Source organism: Adiantum capillus-veneris, chromosome 25, assembly GCF_014529385.1.
Source record: "Adiantum capillus-veneris isolate H3 chromosome 25, ASM1452938v2, whole genome shotgun sequence".
In the NCBI taxonomy this organism is placed as follows: domain Eukaryota; kingdom Viridiplantae; phylum Streptophyta; class Polypodiopsida; order Polypodiales; family Pteridaceae; genus Adiantum; species Adiantum capillus-veneris.
In genome coordinates, this window is record NC_140955.1 from 86,774,612 (window position 1) to 86,788,269 (window position 13,658).

Here is a 13,658-nt window from a genome sequence, read left to right on the forward strand (position 1 = left end):
GTCAAGGACCTACACCCTGCAAAACGCCAATGAATGTTGCCAAACTAGTGGACTTCATGTCTTCTGAGGTCCGAACCACGATCATAGCAAAGCTGTATGGAGATTCTGAGTTATTCCTTGCACTTCGAGCATTCCTTAACGGAGAGCTACGAACGGGATTACCGCAGTTTGCGCAACCAAATAGGCCTGACTCGATTATGATTGATGAGGAAAATCATGTGCAATCACTTGACTTAGATGGACACGAGTCTGTGATCGAGGTACCCTTTAACGAATTAGGGCAGTATTTTGAAGGCGACGAGTCTAATGCGACCCTACCCATCACTACCAAGGGATTAACTATAAAGGGAATTCTTGATGGTGGTGCGGGAGTTAGCATCGTTACAAAAGATTGTTGGGAATCCATGGGAAAACCCTGCCTCAGTGTTACTAACATTGTGGTAAAGATGGCAAATGGTACCATAGCCAAACCTATGGGGATGCTCAAGGATCTTAAGATCAAAGTTCTAGGACACAAGGTACGACATACGTTCATTGTAATGGATTTCTCTAAACACCTTATGTCATATGAAATGATTTTAGGACGACCATTCATGAGGGAAGCACAAATGGTTCATGATTGGTCTAAAAATCATGTCTATTTGCAATTCCAAGACTCTGTCCTTAGAGTGGATTTGGTGACTGGTAAGGTACACCCCTTAGGGAGTAAAACCATTATTGATCATCGCTCTGACACCACAGTTCACTCGGCCCCACTACAATATTGTTACACTTGTAAGAAGGATACAGACATTGGCCAAGATTCTTCTTATATGGATATCCTACCTGGGATGACTGAGTCGGACAATGTGGATTGGGTCCACCTAGCATCAACCATAGACACTTGGGGAAATAGGGGGACGACCTGGGTAACACCTGAGGGGGATGAAATGCCTGTACCCTTAAATATGCTACAAGCAATGCATATCGCTTCCGACAAGACTCATCCTAATGTAACGAAGAAAACATACAAGTGGGTCCCTAAAGCTTCTTTAGTGACCATAGCTAGTGCTAAAAAACAGAAGCCTTGTAAGAAACGTACCACTCGCTCCAAGAAAAGTAAGAAAATGTTGCGATGGATCCCTAAACGACTATTGGAAGCCCAAGGCTACTATCAAGGAAATGATCAAATCTGGGTGCCAAAACGTAGATTGTGCTCTTACCTATCACCTGACCCAAATGAGCCCAATCCCGTAGCTCCAAAACGAATCAATGATCGTGGAAAGAAAAAAATCACAGAATGCTACACACCCGCTCCCGAGCTAGTTTGGGTACCAAAGAAAGAACGATTTGTTCCACCTAGCTAAGGAAGGGGGGAGTCCCATGAAGATTCTAGCTCCTCATGTAATACATCCATAGAGGTAAAAGCTTCTACACAGCCTCCATCTATAGTAGTGGACCTCCATGAAGCTACAAAAGAATCCACACCTCCCAGTGTTCAAGAATCACCTAATGAACCACTTCAAGTTCGATCCTGGGAGAGTACCTTACCACCGTTGCAACTTGACGAGGCACCTAGGGTAATAGAAAACTACTGGCAAAAATCCTCACCTATTACCAACTGGAACAATTGGTTTCAAAGGGTGACAAGCTCATTTCAAATGGTATGATCTACCCAAGGAAGGGGGGAGTGTTTGTGGACATCCATCATTCACTTGCTTCCCTCTCAACCTTTTTCCCTGACCTCTTAATCTCCGATCTTAGGGAATGTACATATAAAGCTTTATACTCACAAAAAAAAAAAAAAAGAGCAAGAGCAATTAGCAAACGAGTATGCACAATAAAAGTCAAAACATTGACTCAGACCTACACATGTCACATCTGGTACAGTGAAACAGAAACCTATGTCATGAAACACCTTTGATCCTCCTCACTTGAGTGATGGAGGGTAAGGTAAGATTAGTACGATAGGAGTGTTTCTGTTTTAGAGTTGAGAGATTAGCGAAGTTCTCTTTTCCCACTAATGTGCCTCCTGGAGGTATTCCTTTTGTTTCATAGTGTGTACAGGAGCGTATTGCTATTGATAGGATTTGGATCTTCATGGAATCTTTATCTCGACTCACTCTTCAAATCAAGCGCGACCATCGACACAAACAGGTGTTTCTTGTCCATTAGCATTGCCCTTATCTTTTTGCATCCATGTTTGTCTGCTTTGATTGTGATTGGTAGCATACTATTCAGCGCATTGGCTTAGTATCAAACATTTAATTCAATGCAATCTTTTGTCATAATCACTTGTTTAGGTGTAAAAATCAAGCAGTCCGACTAAGCTAGTTTGACCAAGCTAGGTATTAGAAATCTTCTCTTAATACCGTGGGGAATGCCTTCCTAATAAGCAATGGTTACTTAGGTTCTTAATCCGATTTAGGCAGCATTGTATGAAATGTACTAGGGCTTTCTAGTGGGCTTAACCCTATTGACCTTTATCTTAAGTATTATAAAGGGAGTTTACTAATGTGATGAGCCTGGGGAGGGTAACAGTGTTATATGACCCCCCAAAGTTACAAAATTAAAATGATGAAAATGAACAAACACAAAAACAAAGTGCCACAATGTAAAATTTTAAGCTGGAAGAGAAATCTCAGCTTGATTTGGTACTTCACTCACATGTATCGCCTATGGTACTAGAGCCCTAGAGGTTCCTAGTGTGGGCGCTTTTCCTTGAAAAGCAAAAAACCCAAGGCATACAAAATAAGCACACACATCAAAATTGAATCAATGAGAAAAGACTTTGGGGGGTCAAAGAAAAAGTAATCAGTCAGGCGATGATTTCATGAGAAATTCCTTTTATGGTAGCTTAACTACAAGGTCTTCTAGATATAGCCTCTAGTCAGCCCTCGAACATGAATACTTGGCTCTCGCGATTAAACAACTTAATTGACTAATGAAAATTAAGAAGCTTACCCATGGTATTAATATTCGATCTCTAGTGCCTTTCGACCGTCAAATTAGCGACCCCAGACTTGTTTAATTTCGACAGTGCGGCAAGGAGCGCACAGATGGACGGCTTTGAAAAACCTTATGAGAATTTCAAGCATTAGGCGAGCACTTGAAGCCGATGCATGAAGAAATTCTTATAACAAGAAAGAGTGTAGTGGAGGAGACGGGCATCGATTCCGTTAATTATCGCATGCGAAACAATTGATTTACCCTTTCAAGAGGAAATTCTGTGCGGGAACCATCCCTTGCAAGCAAGGAAGCGTCGCCATCGACCCTGCTCAAACCTCACAAGGGTGGTGTCAATACAGGCGCCTAGGGAACTGCATGCTTTTTCTCTTCTTCCTCGGGGGTTGAAACGGCTGTTTGCAGGTCACCATCACCCTCCCTTTCCCTGGCGCAACATTCCTCTGTCAGCTCACTGCCATGCAATTCCTTTCATACTTTGGCTTACGAAAGTAAGGGCCTCAACTAAAAGGAGCCTTATTCTTGCCCAATAACGCCGCCGCCTTTTGAAAGCTTAACTTTCACTTATAACATAGCTTTAAGTTATACTTTAAGAGGGTGAAAAACGTCCATTGAAGTTTCCACTTTCAACTTAACCTTCACTTATATTTGAAGAGGGTGGTCATGTTCCCCCCCGAAGGTCGGGCGCCGCAAATCCAAAGGTCGAGAATAAATAAATAATTTATTCTTCGATTGATCTACCAACAGCATTCAGCACTCGATATCGCCCCGTCTCCATAAATTACGCCATTTATTTTTGGTCACTTTTATTCCATCGTCTCCCAGGACTCACATCAAGAGATTGAAGCAGGCGATGATAAATCGGAAGCTATCAAAGGCAGCGCATCATTATAGCAATTATTCGCTACGACACCGGGCACGGATCAGGCAGTGACCATACTGTAAAATTGTCTGTGTATTATTATTTTGGGGGTAAGGGAGACCGGACGCTACAAATTCAACTGGCTCGGTGACACACCGTCGGACCGTCTACTTCTCTGGCAATTTCCTAGCGCATCGCCATTTCGGACTGGACGCCACCACTCTTTCTCAGCTAAGTACATTACATTTCTGTTATTTACTTAATTTTATTCCGCATATTGCATCTGTGAATATCACCAAATAGCCTTTTTAAGCATTGATGATTCCACGTTACTGATGAAGGCACAAAAGCCACTTTTAGTTTTAATGTTGACAAACCCCAAAAGCACTCTCTCTCCAATGCAGACGAGTCAAGCATTCTAAACTTCCAAACAAATAAACTCAAGATAAGTATCTGCTTTGCAATCATTTACACTCTTATCAAAAACTCAAATGACAAGTTATTGACGTGTGACAAATTTACATCACTGAATTATTTACTACTTATGTGCTAACATCATTTGAAGATAGAAACATGTCTGTATAACAAATACGCCAATTTCTTCATAATAGCATTTACTTATTTGATAGAAAAGTGAAGTTTACAAGTTGCTATGGTATTGCATATCTTGTAGCTTTGGGCTTATTGGCCCTAGCAGGTACTAAATTCTTGGTAAAGTTTTCTTTTCAGATAATCACACTTGTGGCCACCTTCTGTGCCACCTTCTATGGTTGTAATGCAGGATATGCTAGGCATGAGGACTCTTAAGATCTTGTGCATTCTCCATGTCCTTAGCTCATGCTTGAATACTCACTATATTTTCGGTCATGGTCTTTATTTAAACAATAAGCCTAACCTTGTAATGTATTTTACTAGTTAATTACCTTCACACAGGCACATTCACAATGCATTTCACATTAGTCTTTTACACCCATTCCGAGGACCCCTACCTACACACCACATTTATGAAGACCCACCTTCACTTGTAGACCAAGAAGAGCAACTCATCCTTGATAAAATAGTTGATCATGAGACCACCACTACATGCACTGGAATGGTTTATAACCGTCACCTTTTGACTTTCAAAGGCCACCCTAGAGAGGATGCCTGAAAAGTTTTTTCGCAACTTTCCCGACCTTCTCCACACTTTCCATCACTCACGGTCCAGTTGATTTCTCTATTGAGCAACTGAGGACAGTTGCTATCCCTGGTGGGAGGGATGTTACGAGACTGGGCACCCTCCTGTTGTAGTGGTTAGCTGCAATTGGGATAGCTGGCGTAATGGTTAATTATGTGCTGTCTATTTATTTTCTAATTGAGTTGATGATGATTTTGTAGAGTGGAATGCGGGGAGTTGATGAAGAGGCGACGGCAATTAATCTTGGCCATTTTATATTTGCACAGTATCTTAGAACATCATTTCAATAAGCCACTATGGCTCTGTAAATAGTTGTAGTGGGAACTCCCCTTATGGGTCATGCAAGAACTAATGAGCTTCACTCATTTGCAAAAGTAAAGTGGTTGTAAAAGAGGGGCCTCAATTTTTGGCACCTTAAACTCAAAGTAATATATTAAATACCAACTCCACAAGAGAGGTGCCGTGGAGTTTGGGGCTAGATTTAGGCCTTTCTCTTGCAGATTCTCTTCTCTACTCTCTTAAGCTATGGTTATTTTGATGTGTACTCTCTAATCTAGTCTCCATCTCTTACACCTCCTTACAAGCATGTCTATGTCAATTCTATGTTTACTGTGTGTGTGTGTGTCATAGTTTAGGTGAGTGTGTGTGCTTGGAAATTGGAAGAAGAGGTGGACAGGTTGATGGTGATTGCTTGGAAGCTTGTGTTGAATAGTTTAAGCGGTCGATCTCCCCCTCTTCTCCCAACAGGAGTCCGGTCTAGGGGGAAAGTGTCATGAAAATTAATTTCTAACCTTCCAAATGTATTTTCCATCTTCATTTGTCCACTTAAGTCCAAAGAAAATAAAAAGAGAACAAGTGAAATTGATTAAGTGCTTATGGACCAATCCAATCAAAGGCTTGGGACCAAAAGGGGAGAACTCCATAAAAGAGCAAGGGGAATTGTTACGAGGCTGGGCACCTTCCTGTTGCATGTGGTTAACTGCAATTGGGATAGTTGTCTTAATGGTTAATTATGTGATGTCTATTTGATTATACTAACAGTGAGTGCATGATGATTTGTAGATTGGAATTCTCGGAGTTGACGAGGAGGCACCGACAAATAATAATCCTCTCACTCATTTATCTTAGCACAATATTTTAGATCTTTTATTAATAAGACACTATGGCTGCTTTGTAAATAGGACAGTGAGAACTCACCCTAAGAGGGTCATGCAATAAGTGGTGTGTTCCACTCATAACTAAAGTAAAGAGGGGCCTCCAATTTTTGGCACCAACAATAATATCAAATAACAAATACCAAACTCCACAAGAGGTGCCGTGGAATTTGGGGGCTGCAATCTTTGGGCCTTTCTTGTGTAGATTCTGTTGATTATCCCTTCCCTCTCTCTTATGCTATGTTGTGTTATTATGTGTACTCCATGATCATGTTTACACCTCTTACACACTTCTTATACTCTCTTACACTTTTCCCTTGTCAAGTTGTTCTCTGTGTGTGTGTGTGTGTGTGTGTGTGTGTGTGTGTGTGTGTGTGTGTGTGTGTGTGTGTGTGCGCGTGTGCGTGTGCGTGTATGTGTGTGTGTGTGTGTGTGTGTGTGTGTGTGTGTGTTGTCATAGTCTAGGTGTGTGTGAGTACTTTTGGTAATTGGAAGGGATAGTGAAAGGTTGACATGCAGAGGTGCAAGCAAAATTGGGAAATGGAAGCAAGCAACTGTTCTCCCCTTCCAACAGTGGTATCAGAGCTTTGGTCCAAAATATCGGCACGGAATTTTTAACTTTGAGAGAATCCTCAAATTGGCAGATTAATCAGCAAATTCTTCTACAAATTTTACAAATCGGCAACCTCAAATTTGCAAACCACGAATTAATCGGCAATTAATTGGCAATCGACCGCCAAATTTTGGCTTAACCACAGTCAAACATGGAACCTTGAGGAATTTTGTGATCCTGAGCTAGCATCGGATTCCATGGAAAGAGGATAGAAGAGGTTTGAGAGAGGCTGATTGAAGCTAAATTAAGAAAAGATCTTGATATATCAAGGATAAAGAGGAGTCAAGCACGCAAAGGAGAGATCCAAGACTTCAAACGTAGTACCAATGAGTTGAGAATCGACTTTGAAGGGTCTCTAGGATCAACCCCAACAACTCTCGGAATCAGGGTTTATTAAATTATCAGCAATAATTGGCTCTATCGGCTTGTCAACCAACTCTCGCGGGAATGTGGACCTATATTGAGCAAGCCCTGCTGGTCGTGCTACACCAAAACAAGCCCAACAACTCTCAAACTGGTCGCCCAAGGCTAGTGAACCAATTTCTCTTCTTGCTCGTGGGTCGAGGAAGCCCTCTGCACAGCAGGCGACCCTCACCGCTTTCCTCTTTGGCGTAGTTGCTATCCGTCTCTGCACGTTGCCAAGCTCTCTTTTGCCTTCACATGCAACTTTGCAAGTTAACTTAAAGTGCTAATTTAAGCACTGGTTGGCCGCCCACTAGATAGTAAACCCATCCCATTTTTTAAGTGTCAATTCACACTCCTCTCAACTCCTTAAGCGCCGTGGATACTAGCACTCAAAGCTTGGTCGCTTATCATTCATAGTCGTCGCAGGTCATCTTCAAAAAAATCCCTCAGCTGCCCACTCTTCAATCACCTTTCGGACATGGTTAAAATTCAAAGGCAATCTATTCGGAGATGTATATATATATATATATATATATATATATAGAGAGAGAGAGAGAGAGAGAGAGAGAGAGAGAGAGAGAGAGAGAGAGAGACATATCCTTTCAATTGGAGCTCCTTCAACATTATCAAATTGCTCAAGATCCCTCAAGTTATATCGTTTTCAACTATCGTGAGCCTAGTTACCCAACATTATTCCACCGAAGATTATACTAGATGACAATTTGAGTGACATAACGGAGGTCGACTCTACAAATTGAATTTTACAGTGAAGAGTAAAATTATTTTGGCAAAAACATCAAAGGCACTAATTTGGAGCTAGCCACAACCGATTCATCATATTTGAAGGCTGACAACATTCTTAAATTGTTATTGCCATCATCTTTTGGGGATACGGGAGATTGGACGCTGAAAAATCCAATCAACTTGCATCTGAATTATCAATCGATCACCGCTTTTGAACTTGCCATCGTACTCCGCAACTTGGACTAGACGGCCTCATCAAACCTACAAGGTAAGTACCCATTTATTTCTGCTTATTTCTTTATTTTTAATTCTTAAGCGTTACTTTGCATATCATCATATACATATACACTCACAGGCTTAATAAAAAACAAAAAAATATATATAGAAAAAGAGAAGAAAAAAAAGAAAAAAAAACACGCAATCATGGCACACCTTCCATAGGCACCCATAGTTGTTGAGTAGCTTGCCAATCTGCAACAATCTCTCATGTATGAATGTATGTGAAGGCAAGAGCTTTTTCTACATGCATAGAATCTGCACTGGCACCCTAGCAAAACAAAACTAGCTGAAAAGCCTTCACTTTCAAGGATTTTGATGGCACTAAAGATGCTAGCACGATTCTAGCATGTGTTAGTCAATTAGATGACTATTTTCATGATGAACATGAAATGGTAAAGTGTACATCAAATCATCTCACCAGTACCGCTGCATTGTGGTGGAACGCCACCAAACAGCATGGTAAAAGACCACGTACCTAGCATGCATTCAAAAAGCTAATTTTACCTCAATTTTTGCTGACACAGTATAAAGTTAAAGCATGACGCTAGTGGGATTTAATTTGATTGGGTCAAAATGAAGATGTACAGGGCTATATTGATCGTTTTTGGAACTGCTTAATCCAATTACAAGCTATTAAACATGTCACCCGCAGGAAATTAGAGCGTAAATATATATTTGGCTTAGCACTACAAATTGGTGGTGAGGTAGATATGTTTGCATTGGATTCATCATCAAAGGCTATTAATTTGGCCCTTAATGCAGAGAAGAAGAACCCTTAATTTGGCCCTTAATTTGACCCTCTCACATCTAACAAACTGCTAACACTAACCATAACAAAAGAGCTTCTTTCTCTCCTAACTTTGACATGAACAAACATAAAAGCCGTACCTTTTTTGGGAGACAAATTTGACAATTTTGCCACAACTTCTCAACCTAATGGCAACAACCACAGCAACACACATCAGCGAGGCAACCAAAATTCTTTCAACCAATGTCCTGCTCAAAACTCTAATGGTAATAAAAAGGTGAAGTGTTTCAAATGTTTTCAATATGGTCACATGAAAATAAGTGCCCAAAAGGTCTTGCTAAGAGCAATGGCCAATCCAATGGAGTCACGTGAAATCCAAACCAACGACCCTTCAACAATAACCGCCCCAACAGTGCTACTGTTAACCTCATCAAAGATGCTAATCCCGACGACAATGAAGTGGAAGCTAATTACGATGAGGGATATGATCCTAAGTATGATCACGATAACAATCCATCTTCAGGTACTCCTATATCTTCTGATACTTTGTTTAAAGTGCAAAGCACAATCAAGGATGAAAGTGTCACCATTCTTTTAGATGATGGAAGTAGCCATGATGTTATTTCTGCATGGTTGGCACAACAACTCTCTCCCTCTGAAATTTCTTCACCTCACAAAGTCAAAATTATTTTTAATAATCAACATTCTAACTGCAAAACCCAAGTCACTGTTGAAGTTTGCATTGGTGAATTTACACAAGCACATACATTTATGGTAGCACCATTGCATGGTCTTGATATGATTTTGGGAATGCCATTTTGTCATGAATTTGATCCATTGATTACTTATAAAACACGTACCATGTCTCTCGCACATAATAATAAAAAATTCTCCATCCAAGTAACACTAGCACATCAAAAATTTCCACTTTCTCTCATACCCAAGCCAAAAGAGCAATTCGAAAACAAGGGAAAACATATTTAGTGCTGGTAAATCAAATTTTCATTGAAACTAAAACCTCACATAACTCTTCACTTGATGATTTTCTCTTACAATTTCATGCATGATCTACCACCTGGAATTTCACCTTCACACCTAGAAGACCACAAAATAGATATTATACCGAGTAGTGAACCTCCTTGTAAAGCACCTTATCGTGTAAATCCAACTGCACACAGGGAGATACAAACTCAAATCATTGACTTGCTTGATCGAGGACTTATAAGACCTAGTAGTTCACCATACCGAGCTTCAGTACTTCTTGTTAAGAAGAAAAATGGGACTTTGCGTATGTGTATTGACTACAAGGATTTAAACAAGATCACCATCAAGAATAGGTTCCCTATTCCTAGAGTGGATGATCTATTAAAAAAACTAAAAGAGGTAAACATCTTTAGCAAAATTGACCTCGAACCAGGGTATCACCAAGTCAAAATGTTTGATCGAGATGTCTACAAAACTGCTTTCAGAACACAAACGGGACATTAATGAATTTCTTGTCATGCCATTTGGTCTAACAAATGCACCAGCCACATTCACACGCATGATGAACAAAATTTTCATTGACCGTCAAGATTTTGTGATTGTATTCTTTGATGAAATTCTTGTATTTATTAAATCAAAACAAGAACATAAAGAGCACTTAACACGTGTATTTGAACTGCTTTCACACAACCATTTGTATCTAAATCTTGAAAAGAGTTCATTTTCCAATTTGAAATTGAATACTTGGGACACATTGTATCGGGAAATGGAATACATATAGACCCTAAGAAAATTGAAGCCATCCAATCATGGCCTAGACCCAATAAATTTGCATGAACTTCGTTCTTTTATTGGTCTATGCAGTTATTATAGGAAGTTTGTACGTAACTTTGCTTACAAATCTCATTACCTCACTCTCCTGTTAAAGAAAAATTATCCTTATGTATGGTCTGATTTGCAAGAAAGTTCCTTTAATGCATTCAAGAATTCTTTGATAAATACATCAATACTGCAATTACCTGACTTTGATAGACCACTCTTTGTCATAGTCATTGATGCTAGTGGAAAAGGTATCAATGCAGTCCTTATGCAAGATAACCATCCACTTGCATTTGAAAGTCATAAGTTTAAATAGTCTAAAGAAAAATTTAGTACTTATGACAAACAGTTGACTGTTGTTGTACATGCTTTGAAAATTTGGAAACACTATTTAATGGATGTTGATTTAATCATCAAAACTGATCAACAAAGTGTCAAGTATTTACTGTCTCAACCCTTAATAGATGATAGGCATTCAACCCAACATTCAATACCAACCTGATAAGAAGAATGTTGTATAGCTGATGCTTTGAGTCGAAGACCCTCTCTTGATAATCTATCAACCATCATGGGTACTTCATTTGATTCAATGCCTGACACTTATGCACAAGATAATGATTTTAAAACCACATGGTTGCATATGATTGAGAACTCTATGAAAGCATTTTTGGAATACACTATTCAAGAAAAGTTTCTTTATTTCAAACAAAAATTGTGTATAAATGAACCCTTTCGTACATTGAACATTGAAGAGTTGCACAAACCACCCTATGCTAGACATAGAGGATCTGTTGCTACTTTTCAAAACTTATGTCGTGATCTCTATTGGCCTACTATGAAAACTGATGTTAAACAATATATTTCAACTTGTTTGATTTGTCAGAAGTTCAAAGCAGCAAACAGGTAGGAAATTGGGACTTTTACACCCTCTCCCTATTCTTGAAAAACCTTGGGAACATATTTCAATGGATTTTGTTACTGGATTTCCACTCACTATTCAAAAGCATGATATGATTTGGACTGTCATTGACCATTTTTCTAAACAAGCATACTTCATTCCTTGTAAGAAAACACTCACACCACATCAAGCTGTACTTTTATTTCTTAAAGTTGTCTTTCCACATCATGGTTTACCTAAAGTTATAATATCTGATCGAGATGCCAAATTTTGCAGTGCTTTTTGGACTACTGTTTTTGAAAATCTTGGAACAACATTTGATTTTACTTTTGCATTCCATCCCGAGTCTAGTGGTCAAACCGAAGTCACTAATTGTACTATCATTGACTTGTTGAATCTTATGTTTCTTCTCAACCCAAGAAATGGGATGATTACCTGCATATTCTACAATTTGCATATAACAACACCACTCACACTGCCATAGGTAAATCTCCATTTGAAATTGTGTATGGTCATTCTCTACCTACTCTTGCTTCACGTCTTTCCAATATTATGCTTGCCGTTGATGATGTGACTGCTAATTTTCATGATATTTATACAAGTGTGCATTCTACCATTAAACACTCACAAGAACTTTACACTAAACATGATAACAAGCACCACAAGACACACCATTTTAAAGAAGGAGATTATGTTATGCTTCGCATTGAAAAACAAAGGATCAAAAGTGTTGAAACTAATGTTTTTGTTAAACTTGCTCCTAATTTTTATGACCCTTTCAAAATTTTTGTTGTAATCAATGATGTTTTCTTTTGTTTAGACCTACATTCACATTGGCACATTCACAATGCTTTCCACATTAGCCTTTTAAGACCTTTCAGAGGACCCCTATCTACACATCAAATTTATGAGGATCCACCTTCACTTGTGGACCAAGAAGAACAACTCATCCCTACACAAATAGTTGATCACAAGACCACCACACGCACTGGCATGGTTTATATCAGCTACCTTTTGACCTTTAAAGGCCACCCTCAATAGGATGCCAAGTGGAGGCCTGATTTTTTGTGTGTGCAATTTCCCATACCTTCTCCACACTTTCCATCACTCACGGTCCAATTGATTCTTTAGTGAGCAACTGAGGATAGTTGATATCCCTGGTGGGAGGGATTTTATGAGACTGGGCACCCTCTTGTTGCATGTCATTAACTGCATTGGGATAGCTGGCTTAATGGTTAATTATGTGTTGTCTATTTGATTATAATAACAGTGAGTGCATGATGATTTGTAGATTGGAATTCTAGGAGTTGACGAGGAGGCGTCGGCAAATAGTAATCCTCTCAATCATTTTATTCTAGCACAGTATTTTAGATCTTTTATCAATAAGCTATTGGGGTGGTAAAACCCAATGTGCCACGCCTAAGTGTTGGGCGGCCGGAGACTAACCGGAAACTAGCACTGACCATTCATTCTACATAAAAGAACAAGGACTCATAACCCTAACACTATTGTGTTTGAAGTCCACCCAAACCTGTGTCTCCTCTCTTCTTCTCTCTTCTCCATTACTGCACACACACACACACACACACACACACACACACACATGCTCTCGCACATGCACTTCAACTGGTATCAGAGCTCAGAGATTGGGAGCACCATTAGAGCTCAGTGGGGAGGCAGGCGGAGAAGCAATAAAAACTGCAGCATATTTTTGCAGATCTTGTTTAGCTTACCAAAAGCTCTTCATTCAAGCCAATTCTCACAATTGGTGACCGTTTTTTCATCCTCTTTAACTTTGCAGAATAAATTTTTCTCAAAATCTTACCAATTTTGAGATACGTCACTCAGACTACCTGTAGGTCGTGAAGTACAAGTTGTAAATTTTTATAGATTTGTTGACCTATAAAAACATATTATTTCATGTCCATTCCCGCCATTCTAAACCATTTTTGCGTGGTCTACAATTTTGCAGAAGGAAGTTTTTGCAAATTTTGCACAGTTTGAGAGATATTCAATTCAGACAGCAGGGCGG